Genomic DNA, 15,215 nt, shown 5'->3' with positions numbered 1-15,215 from the left:
GGCACCTGAACTTGCCATGAGCTGTCAACATGTTTCTACCCTGGGCTGTTCAATCCTGTATCAACTAACCCCAGAAACAAAGCTATGTGGCTAACTGATTTTTTTCAGTTCAGTGGCTGTTCCAAAAACAAACAAACAGGAAAAGAAAAAAAAAAAGAAGGGAAAAAAAACATTTTGAGCCAACCTGATACAAAAAGTTTTCAGTTTTTTTGGCAAACTAAAAAGTAACAAATTTTGCTTTGGGTCCAGCAAAATATTTCATTTCTGTTTTTGTATTTTTTTTTAGTAAATTTGAAGTACATTTTGAAATGAAAAGTTATTTTGAATAAAAAATTAAAATATTTAGTCTGAAAATGTCAAAATGAAAAGTTTTGATTTTTTTTTAAACTGACATGAATCTATGAATTGTTTTGGTTGGCCTGAATCTGCATTACTTCTGTGGAAAAAATTTCAGTCAAAAACATTTGCCCAGCTCTGCTATCAACACTGTCATCTATATTTAAATCCTAAAAATGATTGGCTTTGGCTGTTTTCCTATGTATCACACACATTGCAAAATAATTTCCAGTTGCTGCACAATTCAGCCCTCATTCTTCACAAAAATGACAGGGCTGCAAAAATGACCCTATTGCAGCATGCATATGCCACCCAGCTCAGTGTTACATTTTTCCATATTCATCTCTTGCTTTTAAAGTGATCATTAGATTTCTGAAAGGACAATATGCAGGAACAGCTGTGGTTCAATCAAACACTGTAAGACCTCCTCAGCTCAGCTCGTCATGGAGTTTTATGCCTGCTAAACATAAATATATTTGAGTTTTAGATAAACATAGTATTTGGTAGGACACTACCTTCTCTGCAAGGAGCTATATCTTGTTTGCATTACAATAGCAAAGATAGAGACCCTAATCTCCTAGGACCTGTACAAACACATCGTAGGAGATAGCTCTTTTAGAAATAGACTTACTATTTGAACAGACAAGTCAGACAAAGGCAGGTTCATGATCATCCCGATTTTACAGTTGGGGAACTAAGGCACAGAGAGATAAAGTGATTTGCCTAAGAGAAAGCCAGGGACAGGCTGAACTCAGATCTCCAGCCAGTCCCTTAATAAGACCATCCTTCCTGTTCTGATACAGCACTATCATGTTTCTAGACTAGCTGGTTTAACAGACTGGCAGCACATTCTGAGAAGAACCCAGAGACCAGATCTACAGTTGCACTGACAGCTACTTCCCACATGTGAGGGGTGGCATATGCTCATTCATTTAGAATGATAGTCCATGTTCCCTCCTGCTATTATGTATATTTCTATAGAGAACAACATTTTTTTCCTGAAATAGCCTGCAGGCCATTTAGTCATAAACAATGAACATTTGTAGTAAAACAGCATTTTTGAAGGAAAACAAATACAGTTTAAGCACCACCATGGGCACATGCCATTGAAACTGGTCCACTCTTGTTGAAAGTTTCCCAAGAGCTGGTGTGCGTTATAGAGGCTGAGCAGCTGTTTACTTCTCATTTCATTTTTGCATAAAAAGGTTTACACCTTGTTTGTGTGTTTTGTTTGATAAGACATAAAGTAGTTGCAGGCTGGGAGGGTTTGTCTACACTTACAGCTGCACCGGTTCAGCTACGCTGCTCTAGCACTTAGCGAAGACTCCACTTGCCCAAGAGGCAGTAGCTATGTCAATGGAAGACGCCCTCTGTCAACCTAGCGCTGTCTACACCAGGGGTTAGGTTGGTATAACTACGTTGCTCAAGGGTCTAGATTTTCCACATCCCTGAGCGATATAGTTATATCAATATAAGTTGGTAGTGTAGACCAAGCCTCTGTCCTCAGGTATGTTATTCAAAAGGAGATAACTAGACCTGACAAATTCTGAGATGTGACTGAACAGTCATTTCAATCTATTTCTTTAGCTGGACCTAGCTGATTTTCCAACTGGAACACGGTAACTAGACACACCCATTTTCAAAGGCCCTCTAAACTACAGTAAGAATAATAGAAAGAGGGGGGGGGGGAAAGGACTCTGGCAGTCATGTGTTACTGCTATTGGCCTCCCTTTAGGTCTATTGTTTATGTCAGTGAATGAGTACGCTGTCCTAACATTCAACTTCAAGAACCATACAATGATGATACTTAAGTGGAATTTACATTCTTGGATTGATGGCAAATTCTTTTGCTCCACCAGCTGTCCAAGGTAGTTATTTATGATAATGGGGTTAAATTTTTGCATTTGAAGAAATAAGTAAGTACTGAAAGAAGAGGAATAAGACAAAATATTGGTCTATATTTATATCTAGCGTAGGCCAGATAGGTAACTGTAGGACCACAGAAATTGCCATATCCTGTTTTCCACAATGGCTATTATCAAATGCCTCAGAGGTGTAATGTATCCAATTGTGCCCTATTATACAATAGATGGAAATATCTTCCTGACCACAACTAGTTTTACCACATGAAGCATGAGGATTGATTATTTTTTTCTTGTAATTTTATCACAGCTAGTGGAACTGTCCTCACATGCTCTTCTTATTCAATTTGACATAAGAATCATGACTTACTTAGAACTTCCATGACATTCCCATATTTCCTTTGATGATTTGTGGCAAGTTAATCATGATAATGCGGGTATTGATGAAAGCATGTTATTTTTCCATTTGCACAGCAGCTTTCATCCTATAGGCTCCAAAAGAACTTTCCATGCTAAAATACAGCTTATACAAGATGATTGCTTCAACAGCATCAAAATGAAGCTATTTCTGGGATGAAATGTGGCAGCGTTTCAGCGGCATACATCAATGCTAGACAACAATGAAATGAAGATGAATCCAGCTGAAAACACTGGGGTAATTTAGATAGGCATAATGTATTTTATTCAGCTTGGCATTGTGACCAGGCTTTCAGGACTAACAGCGCTATGGAATTGTAGATGACTAAATCAAGGGAGAGTATACAAAGTCTTTACATCTCATCCAAAATACTTCAGAGTCAGCCGCAGAGTTGAGTGTTGCAGCACTGATACCATCCTTATAGACAGGGAAGTCTGAAGCTGCTGGATCACCAGCAATGCTTCTAGGAGATCTCATTGTAGGCATCCTCTGGAGGCTTCCCATTCAAATGCTGACCTCCAGAGTCCAATGTGGGTGGCACTGATCAAATGTTTGGGGAGCATAAACCTCTCAAATGTCAGTCACTGGCATGTAGCATGACAGGCCTCCTTTTTACAGATCTGCTGTTGCCTGCGGGTTAGTGAGGACTCTCTCAGTGCCATGAATCCTCCTTTGCTTGGTCTGCAGTGCTCTCACTTCAGGAAAAGTCATCATCACAGAAAGTTAGCCAAGAACGGGGATCGAGGTGAGGAAAGGAGAGAGCATCTCCACACTGCTAGTACTGCTGTATTCAGGGAAGGGAGGAGTTGCTGCTAATGGAATCATTAGTCCTACCACCAACCCTCACCCCCTGTAGTGAAGAAAAAGGTCTCCCATATGACAGATATATGGCAGAGGGGAGTAAGGAGCCAATCTTCTATCGCAAAGAGTAAATAAGCACAGTCAATGCTGCTACAAGTCCTGGTCAACCAGCCAGACCCTGTGCTGAAGCCATTAGTGTTGTATGGCCTAAGGCTGAGAATTGGATGAGGAGTGAGTGGGAGGAAAGTCAGGTAAGGGATGATGGTTTGGGAGGGAAGGGAAATTCATAGATTCGAGGGCCAGAAAAGGACCATTGTGATCATCTAGTCTGACCTCCTGTATAACACAAACAACAAATAATTCCTAGAGCATATCTTTTAGAAATCCAGTTCTTTTGTTGCTGGAAAGTCTAGAAAGGAGTGATGGGTTGTGGTGAAGTGAGACCACCAGTGAGGAGTATATATAGTTAGATGTGTACGGTTAAACTGAATTCCTCCCAGCTAGTTATGCCTGGGCTCAAACCTATTCAGTTTTTGTATGTGCTAATGGGGTCACACAAAATGGAATGGCTGCAGGCTAAGAATATATGAAACCACTTAATTTTGTGTGACATGCTAAGAATATAAATGTACAACAATGCAAAATTCTGAATTCAGTTTACTAATATTAAAAAATAATATGATGCAGCCTTTGAATGTGTCTGGGTTGTTAGCTAAGAAGAGCATTCACACCAGCTCAAAGACAGGTTAGTCCTGAGTATCAAAAATACTCTGTCGTTTTAACTGAAATCGTGGCTGCTTAAAGTGCCTGGTGCTATTTTAGACAATGTCCTCCATTACACTGTTTGTATTCTTCTCATGTGTGCTCAGCTAATGTTGGAAGACTATTGCCTTCCATGGGAATCCCCATGAAAACAAGCGCTGCAACTCAGGGGGCGATTTTAGTGCACAACATTACCTGGAATTGCCTAATGCCTGGATTCATCATTAAATATGGGAGATGGAGGGTGGGGGATGATTCAACTGCATAAGGAACTTCGATGGTACAATTTACACTTACGCATGGTATAACTGCACATATAGATACTCTTTAATCTGTGGATCTAATAGTGATTTACAATTATTAATAATTCATTAAGGCTCAGCAGCAACATCACTGAGATAAACAGTAAGAATTATACCTAAGGCGCAGAAAGACAAAGTGACTTGCCCAGGGCCATGAATAAAACCAGAATCCTACTTCCCTATCCTTCTCCACAAACTACTAACTCACAAAATAGAACATCCGTTAATTTCTCCACTTCTCTAAGTCTTTCTTTAGCCGATTGAGATTATAGCTGATTACATTTTGTATCAATGTATGTGCTACGTGCTGTTCTGTAATGTCGTAGCTGTACCATGGTCTGGTAACTGTCAGTGTTTTATACTCTGTTTTTTAAATCTACAAATTTTTCCCACCAAGAACCTTTCCTATCTCTAGGCCAATAACACAACTGACATCTTGATTATGGATCTTACTATAAGTTGTTTGGGAGATTTGGATTGTTATTATTTAAGATTGCTTTCTTATGATTATTTTTTGCCTGAAAGTAACTTAGTAACTTACATGGCTGTGCTGATGGATAACTCCACTAAATCAAGGAAGTCTTGTCAACAGAGATGATTGAAAGCTGCAAAACAGCATTTGTGAATGGTCATTTGAATTCTGACTGTGTGGTTGTTTGACCATGTTCATACCCCTTACTGTTTGCTGTTAATGAACATTAGAGTAAACTGGTCAGTGGTCACACAAATGTCTGTTCCTTGTATGAATACCAACATTGGCACCAGAATAAGGAGCTTCATATGCAGAGCCGGCTCTAAGTTTTTTGCTGCCCCAAGCAAAAAATTTTTCCCACGCCCCCTTGGCCCCGCCCCAACTCCGCCCCTTCACTGCCCCATTCCAACCCCTTCCTCAAATAACTGGCCCCACCTCCTCCCCCGGGCATGCTGCATTTCCCCTCCTACCCCTATCCCAGGCTTCCCGCGTGAATCAGCTGTTTTGCGGCCAGCCTGGGAGGGAGGGGGGGAGAAGCGGAGCGGCGGCGTGCTCAGGGGAGGAGGCGGAGGTGAGCTGTTGGGGGGAGCAGTTCCTCTGCCCCCCCCCGGGTTACTTCCTGCAGCCCTCCCCGCGCCTCCCCACCGCCGCAGCTCACCTCCACTCCGCCTGTTTCTCTGAGTGCCGGAGTGCCACCCCTTGGAAAGTGCCGCCCCAAGCACATGCTTGGAGCACTGGTGCCTAGAGCCGGCCCTTTTCATATGCAAACAAGAGTATTTGCTACTCTTTTTTTTTTTTTCTTTGACATTCGCTATTCACTATTCTCCTGTTTTAACATTTCAATTATCCAGTCAGGGAGCAGAAACTATAACATATGTTGAAGGCGACTCATTGCACAGCACATAAATAAATAAATAAATAAATAGTGCACTTGCAAGTCAATAGCTTGCAAACAGACTGTAGGCTGACAATTGTTTGTATAAACTATTTGGAAAATACAACTAATGAATAAGGATCAGTCTGTGAAAGACTCAAACAGAAAAACACCAAATAATTTGCAGCCTTTGGCCAAGAATTTCAAAATTGGGTGTCAAATGTTAGGCCCTTAAATTCTTATGTGGACTTTTGATTTTTCAATAAGTTAAAAGTTGGGCTCCTGTTTTTGAGAAACTTGGCCTCAATGTCTTCAGCCTAGATATATGGACAGCATTACTATGTCCTTTAGTATCATGTTGGTATTATAAAATAGTCCTTAAAAAATTGTGGGAAAACAAATCTTATTTTCTGTCTGTCTTGAAGATTCCAAGCTCTTTTTCATTATAGCGTGACGGCAACCATTTTGCCCAACACTGAAGACTGAGCCAAAGCATTCCAGTGTCTACAATTAGCTTAGCCAGGCCAGATGCTGCAACAGGCTCACATCCTTTGTGGAGCAGACACAGAATGAGAAACAGAACACCCACTAGTCAGGGGGCTACAATACCAGGTCTTTTTATTGGCCACTAATTAGATTGTGAATTCCGTTTTAAAAAACCAGGTTTGAATGTGAACTCAATGAATGTAAATGTTGCATCACGCTACTCTTGGCAACAAAAATTCAGCCCTACTGCAGTCAGGTCCAACAGTAATTAACTATAAAAATACTGCAGAAAAAAAATCTAAGTAGTTGGTATAGCAACCTAAACACTTAGACAGAAGTGTACAACCTCTCACACTGTCTCAAATAATTGAATGCAAACTGTTAGAAATAGGTCTCCTTTCCCTCTCTTGTCATGGTAGTTGGTAGGCTGGGATTCTTTATGGGCCAACCCTGTGAGTTTCTACAGGTGCAACAAGAAATTGATTCAAAACAAACTGGAAACAGTCACAACTCCTGAGTGAAGTGTAGAAATAAAACTGAAATTTAAATGTGACCACCACAGCAATGGTTACTGTATGAAGGCAAGCAAGGACAGGCTGCTAATTTTATTATAAATAATAATTACTTATGTGCATATGGCATCTTTCATCATGAAGGATTATATTATTGGGAAGCCCATATGTTCAAACACCATGAGGCAGGCCACCAAAATCATGCGATGGGCTTAAAAATCATCGGGTTTGTTTGTTTTTAATAAAAAAAAGTTTAGATTTTTGTATTGGATTTCTGGTTTCTGTACCTTAGGGTGCACTTGTCATATTCTCAAGCTTTTCTTTGCAACCAGGAGAGCTGGCAACTTACCTTTTGGGTTTTTTTAATGAAAGCTGAGATTCTTACACAATCTCATAACTCCAGCAGCTGAGGCTTAAAGAAAAACACTATATTGCAAGACTCATGATAAAATCACAAGAGTTGGCAACACTGAACAAAAAATAAAGAGCTTTTAAAGCTCTTTATATCTATAATATGAATGAGGCACAACGATCCAACATATAGCAAGGGAAAAGCATAAAATGTTACCATTTTACTGCCTCAACAGCACCAGAGAGAGGGACCACTTCCATAGGATGATTGCCTCCTACACACAGGGGAGCAGCTAGATCATACAACAGTTAGGATTATCATACATCAGGGTTTTCCCAGACATTGCCTCTTTTTTTTGAGGCTCCATCCTCTGTCTGGGCAGATTTTTCAAATAACAGGAAACGTCTGGGATTTTTGCAGAGCAGAAGCTGCAGCTCAGAAGAGACCCAATTGGTCCGCTTCCTGAATGGTCCCTCCACTGCATCCACAGCTGATTGGTCCATTTCCCTGTAGCCACAGCTGCCGGATCCTGCCCACTCAGGCACCAGCTCCAAGCCCTGGGAAGTACTGACTGATGCTGTGTCCTGGGCTCCTCCAGCTCCTCCACCCTCCCCTACCTCCAGCAGTGTCCTGTTTTGGGGAATCTGAAATATGGTACCCCTAATAACAGCTGAAATAGACAGAGTGACAAAAGGGGTTAGAAGGATGAAACATCGTCTGTGTAAGGAGAGTGACAAGGTTAGGGTTGTTTAGTTTGGAGAGGAGAGGAATAAGTGGGCACTAAAGGTAGTATATAAAAAGATGTCTGATATAGAGAAGGTAAATTAGGTATTCCTATTTACCGTTTCTCATGATACAAGGAGCAGCTAATGAAACTGAAATACAACAAAATGAAACTCAAAGGAAATGCATTTTTTCAACAGTGCATAATTAACATGCAGGGCTCCCCCCCCCCCAAGAAATCATTAGGCCAAGATTTTTAAGGTTTGGACACGTGCATAATGAAAACAGTTATATAAAGATAGGGTAAGAAATACGAGGTCTATAAACCCTTGTGCTTCAGCTCATGTGTCACCAACTCAGGGACATATGGTACTGACCACTGTCAGAGACAGGATATTGGACTTAGTGGCCATCCAATCAAATTCAGTATGGCAGTTTCTCTGTTTGATATTTTTAAACTTATAAATCACATGTATATTACTTTGAAAGTCTGATTTCACGGCATCACGACCATATGATTATGCAAGTAAAGCTCATTTGTCAATTATATTATTTCATGATAAATATTGCCATGATTTGACAATTAATTTTTGGCATCATTCAACCAGCTTTAAAGCTGGCTGAACATTGTCTGCGTATAATCTATTCTGCAGGTAACTGCTATAACTGTCAAATAAATCACTCCACAAATACTTATCCCTGGTACTTTGTCCAGTTCTAGCATTTACATAGTATTCAGAAATTAATGTTGATGGAAAGGACAAGCTGAATGACTGCCAGATGTTTAGTAGTCCAACTTAATCCACTGGGTGGTTGTACATTAAATGAGGCAAATTACACTCTCTTGTAACTATAAGGAAAAAAGTAGTAAAGGAAACCATGTTATTTTTTCCTCCTATTTATTTATTCAATGGTGTATGGTGCTCAGCGCAGGAAACTCCTGCTGTAGCTTTAGGGCAATGAAGCAGCCTTAAGTTCACAATATGGCTTTTGCTCTCTTGCTTTATCCGGCTGCTAATCTTTAGCTGGAGCCTTCCTCTCCTCATGAGCCCAGCTTTGGTCTAGCTATTTCCAATGCACCTCACTGGCAACTGAGCCATCTTGAATTTAAATTTTATATTATCAGAGCTAGAAATTATAAGGGTTTAATACTTCAAATATCTCTCATTTAACAGAAGCGGATCCAGCAAAACATTTTTGTCAGGTGGAAGTTAAGCTGAATGGGGCTGACACATCACCGGTATTGGGCAGAAAGGGCCGGCTCCCAATCAGATGCTGAAGCAAGCAGGACTGGCAAGCAAGTGAAAAACAAATGAAATAAAACTATCTATCTTCCAGGCAGGCTCATTGCCAGGGAGCAGCCACCTAACAGACACTGCTATGCCTATTGTAAAGCATTAGTGAAATTGGCAGGGTAAAAAATAGAGATCCTTTTTATTGGCAAAAGACATTGGTTCTATTCCTGGCTCTGTCACAGGTGCTGAGGGTGATCCACATGCAACCAAGTTTTCAAAAGTGACTACTAATGTGGGGTGCCTCACTTTTTGGTCATGCAATGTGAGACACTAATATCCTGCGAGTTGGGCACCCAAAGTCAGGCATAGCCCTGTGTTGAGGGTAGCTCAGCCCCCCGTCCCAGCTACTGCAGCCTAGTGCACTATGCCTCCACATAGTGAGGCACCAAGGAAGATTAAATCATAATCTCCAAAAAAAATAGGTTTCAAAACCCTGAGGAGGTCTCATGCTCCCTTTGTTTTATATTCATGATGCTAGGTATGACCGGTTGCCTAGAATGGACCACACCAAGAATGCCACACTCAGGGCAGACTGCAAGAAACAAGGCAGGCACACCTGAAAATGGATGGTTTATATTACAATTAGATTCAGCAAACCAGTGACAAAAGAGCTTCTGGAGTACCACACTGCTTGACAAGAAGCCAAAACACAGTCCCCTTTCGGCATTCTAGCCCATGATTCCCATGCAGACAAATTGGTCTTGAGAGGTTACTGAAAACCCAATTCACCATACCTGAGGTTCTACCAATCCAGAAAAATCAGACAGCAACAAGGGGCTGGCTAGACTGGATGTTAAACTACCAAGAACAACCAAGAACAAAACACATGTTTGAGATATAAATACATATTCATAACTTCAGATGCAAAGATGATACATGCATATAAACAGGATTATCATACCTAGCAGATTACAACTTTTCCATTGATACCTTATGGTTGCAATTGTAAAACAGTGGTAATATCAATGATATAAATGGCCATATTCAATCATACAGCATCACTCTAGGATATAATTGATTTTCCACTAAGAGTGGGGCAGCTAGACTCTTGTTAGCTTCTCTTGATTGTGGTTCCTCATCTACGTGCTTATCTATAATCTTGGTGGGAATAGGTGATTTGAGATTGGGTGGCAATGAAGCTGCAACCACTAAATAAATATATTGATTTGTTCACCCATTTACTTTAGCTTCCCTCTCCCAATATGGAATCCAGCTGCAAGTGGTTTCCCCTGTTGAAGGTCCCATGGACTGAGCAGTGGCTCAAATTTGTTTGTTGTAAAGTGAAGTGGTTGTGGTTTCATTTACCACTTCTTTGCAGTTGCCATTTTGATTGCCTCCCTCAGCAGGTCTCTGCCTGATGCAATGGGTTCTAGTGAGAAGGGACATAGGATTAGGGTGAGTATCTCCCTGATCTGGATCACGATGCCATAAACCATACTAATATGGAGGATATAAATCTCCCTCATCAAGCGCTTCCTCAGAGGAGAAGGGTGAGTACTGAGTTGCACAGCAACCTGTAATCGCATCCATCTTATCCTGCCTCACTTGTAACTGGGCTTGTGATTTAGCAATGATTCACTTGCAGTGATCACGGGAGGCTGCCCTTTCCCATTCCTGGTTCTCCTGAATTACAGCTCAAAGGGCAGATAAAGCATCTTCCAATTCTTTCTCTAATTCCTCTGCTTTTTGCCCAGGTTGTTGGCATTTCTCGGACAATGCATCCTTTTCATTAGTGACCATGCCCATTGTTACTAAGGAGATCAAGATGGAGGCTTGAGCAGCCTGCAGATTGCTCTCAAATCTAGCAAGATCCACTGGTCCTCACATGGGGCACCAATTGTTATGAACTGCCCTTCCCACTACAGCAATTCAGTTAGGTTCAAGAAACCAGGTGGATTTTAACCATTTGTTGAAAACTACAATAGAATCCAAATATGTGCCTGTAGGCTACAGTACAGCAAGTAAAGTAAACAATCTCACTCCCTGCTACCAGCGAGATGTACCAGTTGCAGGCAGATGAACCTTTCCTCTGTGTTCAGAGTCTGTCATCTCTCCACCCCAAAGAGAAGTTCTGAACACCCTCCCGCCTTGTCCATATCGCCTAAGTTACTCATGTGCCTTCTGATGGTCACATGCACATATACGGCATTTCCAGACATGCCCCACCCCAGCTTTTCCTGCTGCTAAGCTAAAACATACATTACAACATTGGACAAGCATGTTAAAATGTTGATAAGATGAACATTGAAACAAGAAGGGCAAATGTCCCACACCCCGAGGACACAGAAGCATCTAACACCCTGCCATCACCGGCCACGGAAAGCAACTCATTAACTGTAAAAATACCGAGAGTCATATGGAAATACCCAACCCTACTGAATTGCAGGGACTGTGAGAATTGGTAGCGGTGACAAAGGATAACAAACTGGGGCCTATTACGGAAATTTGCCCAGGTGTGGAAGGCCAGTGCTGGGTTGTCTTTCTACACTATGTATAACCCACAGTGGGGCATTGGAAGTAGGAATGGTTGTGGGCTTAGTGTTGCCTCCTTGCTGTGACACATAAGTGGAACATCCATTGCCTGAATACCAGAAAGTCAAAATTTAGGTGCACGGTACCAACAGTGTGACTACACTTACATACTCTGCTGCACCTCACAGGCATGGAGAAGGACAATGGAGTGGTGCCAATTATAGACACCTGGATAAGTAATCCAGGCTAAAATCAAAAGCAATTCTGAGTCATCTTCAGTATTTTTCCCCTCTTTATTTTGTGTGCTTTGCTTAGTCTAAGCTGGGTAAACATGGAAACAGCAGGCACTCCCATGAATAACATATTATTATTATTCATCTGAGTTCATCTGATGTCAGTATACATATTGGTCATGTGTAAAGCCCTGGATAATGTGTGCATTTTAGTCAGCCTCTTTTCCTACATCTGTAAATATCAATGAGATGTTTGGGGAGGAAGAAAAAAAACAACACTCTTAAAAGTAGTGGTGGTGCGTGTGTGTGTTGGGGGGAAATGAACAAGATGAATCAGTGTGTGGAAAACATCAGATTAAAATAAACCAACTGATAGCTAATGAAGACTGAATGGTTATTCCTAATTCATTTAGTTTAAATTAAATTGAAATTCTATTCTTGCATTATTCTGTTTTCTCAACCTTTATATTATTCTTTCTTCTTTTTGCTTGACTGGGGTAATAGTTAAGTAACACACACACACAAACCCCCCCTGCAAGTCCTCAATCGTGATGTGTTCAGCATCTTGCAGGATTGGATCTATTAGTGGTTGAAACCAACAAAACTACAACGTGTTTGCTATGCCGTGTGATATAAGTGGCAGCTAGGCCAAGTCACAATAGAAAAAAAGAGACATTGCTGGAAACACTGCTAAAATTCTGTCAGCTGGGCTGCAGTTGTTGCCTCTAATTTGGTTCCTCTGGCAACCAGAATGATTTGATCATTCAGTATCTGCTAGAGGTGAACAAACATGTTAATCAAAAATGGGCCAGTCTTAGCAGAACTGGCTGTATATCCAAAAAAAGATCATAGGAAGTATTGTCCAAATGCAGGGTCTAGGGTAAATTAAATGATTTTGGAGGCTGCATCAAAATGAGGGTGCTGGAGAGGGTGGCATTCAAAGTAGGATAGTAAAAGACAAAGGAAGATAGACAGGGCTCACCATATGGTGAGCAAAGATGCAGAGAATGCAAAGATGAGAAGCTTGAGTTGCATTAGGGAAGGAATATCTAGTAGTGGGGAGGTCCAAAGAAAAGGGTGTCTTGGTCAGAGTGATGTGCAAGAAAGAAGATCTTAAAAGTCCAGTCTGTTATGTACAGACTGGAAAGTGGTGACATAGGTGTCAGGGAGGTGGTTGGGGCACTCAAAACTTGCGTATAAAATTTTGCTTTGATCTGAAACTTGGCATGCAAGTCTAGGAGCTGCACCCCTCCCCCAACCTTTTTTAATTACCTAGGAATGTCTTCATTTTAGGAGTGCAAAAAAAAGAAGCAGAATTTAGTACTGTAATAACTATTTTCCACAACCCATGTAACTCAAATGGCTTTTTAAAAATTAAATATCACAATAATTTAAAATATTGCTTTCAAGTAAGCTGGGAAAACAAAATGTGAAAATCAGCAGCTACTGAGGGTTCGAAGTATTTGTAACACCATTCTTCTTACCCCTCCCCACAGTCTAGAATTATTTATTTTAGCAGCTGACTTAAGGCTTATTCATGAAAATCTATTGACACAATAGACCATAATCATTCCATAGGATCTATTATGGTCCATCATGTAGATGGCCTCCCATAAGGATGCACCATTATGGTCTATTGGGTTATGGTTCAGTGAAATAGAAAAATCTCTAAGTAGAGTAGGCTTTAAGCAAATAGCCTATAATGACTACACAGTAGCCATAATAATAAACTTTGTCAAGACTCCTGTCTTAATTACTCCCAAATTATTCATTAGCCCATTAATCCAAGCTGATGAATATTCTGCATGTTAAAGAAACTCTTAATTATCTACAGCACAGTGGTTGCCATTAAAAATCAACATCGCCAACAGATACTATACTGTTCTTACTGTTGTCTTCACTTTCAAGTAAAGGAAAAAGACTGCACTATCTCAGATGTCTCTGTGTGGTAATTGTTGGACACTATTGATTGTTTAATGGTAACTGTTATATTTACCTAGAGAGACAAGGTGAGTGAGGTAATATCTTTTATTTGACCAACATCTGTTGGTGACACAGACAAGCTTTCAAGCTTACACAGAGCTCTTTTTCAGGTCTGGGAAATGTACTCAGCGTGTCACAGCTAAATACAAGTTGGAACAGATTGTTTAGCACAAGTAGTTACATTTCAAGGGACCATTCAAGGTGAAGTGGCCAGTTACCACCACTTCAGTCATAGAGGGAAAAGAGGTGGGGAAGGCTAGAGGAGGGGAGTTGAGTGGGTTACAGATTGTTGTAATAAGCCATAAATTCAGTGTCCCTCTTCAGTTCCTGATTTTTAGTGTCTAGCAAAGCCATCCTTTGAAGGATTCCTTTGAGGATAAGGACTGAGAAGTCAGTTATAGAATGATTGCTTTGTGAAAAGATTTCACCCACAGGTGATATGGTGTTTTTGTCTTTTAGCATTTTTCTGTTTCAGTTCATTCGAGAGTGGAACGATTGTCTGTTTTGCCCACAAAGTTGTTGAGGCATTTTGTGCACTGGATGAAGTACACCACTTGTTGTGTAGGACCACAAATCTTGAAAGATGTGGCCTCTAGATGATGCCTTTAATGCAAGCAATAAATTGTAATAACTGAAGCTGGCTGGTTCCAGAGCACCATGCTTCGTTGTATCAAACTTTTTAATAGGCTGGACCACATTGCCCTTGCTTTTTGGTATCAGACAGTTTGTGGGATTTTTCCTCTATAGATGGCAAAGGAATACTAATTGTCAATATGAGGCACTGAAATGACTGGGTATCATGCAGATATAAAGGGCAGATGCTGAAATTATCCCCTCTGGAAAAGTGCATGGAATCCCCCTCTGCTCTTTCTTCATCAGGAAGAAACTGGAAGAGAAGGAAGTTAAACAGGACCAGACCCTGCCTTATTTCTGGAGAGTGGGGTGGGGGTAGAATGGCTGGTCGTCTGCCCTGAAAAAGACAAGCCTTCAGAAAATGCCTCTCTCTCTCTCTCTCTCTCTCTCACCTTTTAGAAGGTAGGTGGAAAATCCTCATGTTCTCTGTTGGAAGCTGGAGCTACATTGTGCAGCAAGACACCCTATGTTCCTGTAGTACCTTAAAAATGCTGAGGGAAATTATTTCAAAATATAGGCTTTTGCTGACTCTAAATATGGGCATGAATGATACAACCAGTGCAATATTACTTGTGTTTATTTTATATTGTATTCTATTTATTTCATGCAGCTCCCAAATTTTCAACACACATGAATTTCCAACAGAAAATTCTCTAAAGTGCCATTGGTTGATGGGAGAAGATGTAACTTCTGCAAGCT

The 15,215-nt window shown here is 40.8% G+C and overlaps 1 long non-coding RNA gene across 1 annotated transcript in view; it reads right to left on the bottom strand.

The window, feature by feature from the left end:
• Positions 1 to 15,215, bottom strand: part of LOC120372666 — a 133,625-nt gene that overhangs the window by 36,938 nt on the left and 81,472 nt on the right. The window lies entirely within an intron of this gene.

This window comes from Mauremys reevesii, linkage group 9 (genome assembly GCF_016161935.1).
Source record: "Mauremys reevesii isolate NIE-2019 linkage group 9, ASM1616193v1, whole genome shotgun sequence".
Lineage (NCBI taxonomy): Eukaryota > Metazoa > Chordata > Testudines > Geoemydidae > Mauremys > Mauremys reevesii.
Note: the sequence above shows the minus strand (reverse complement) of the source record. Positions and strands in the feature narration are given on the sequence as shown.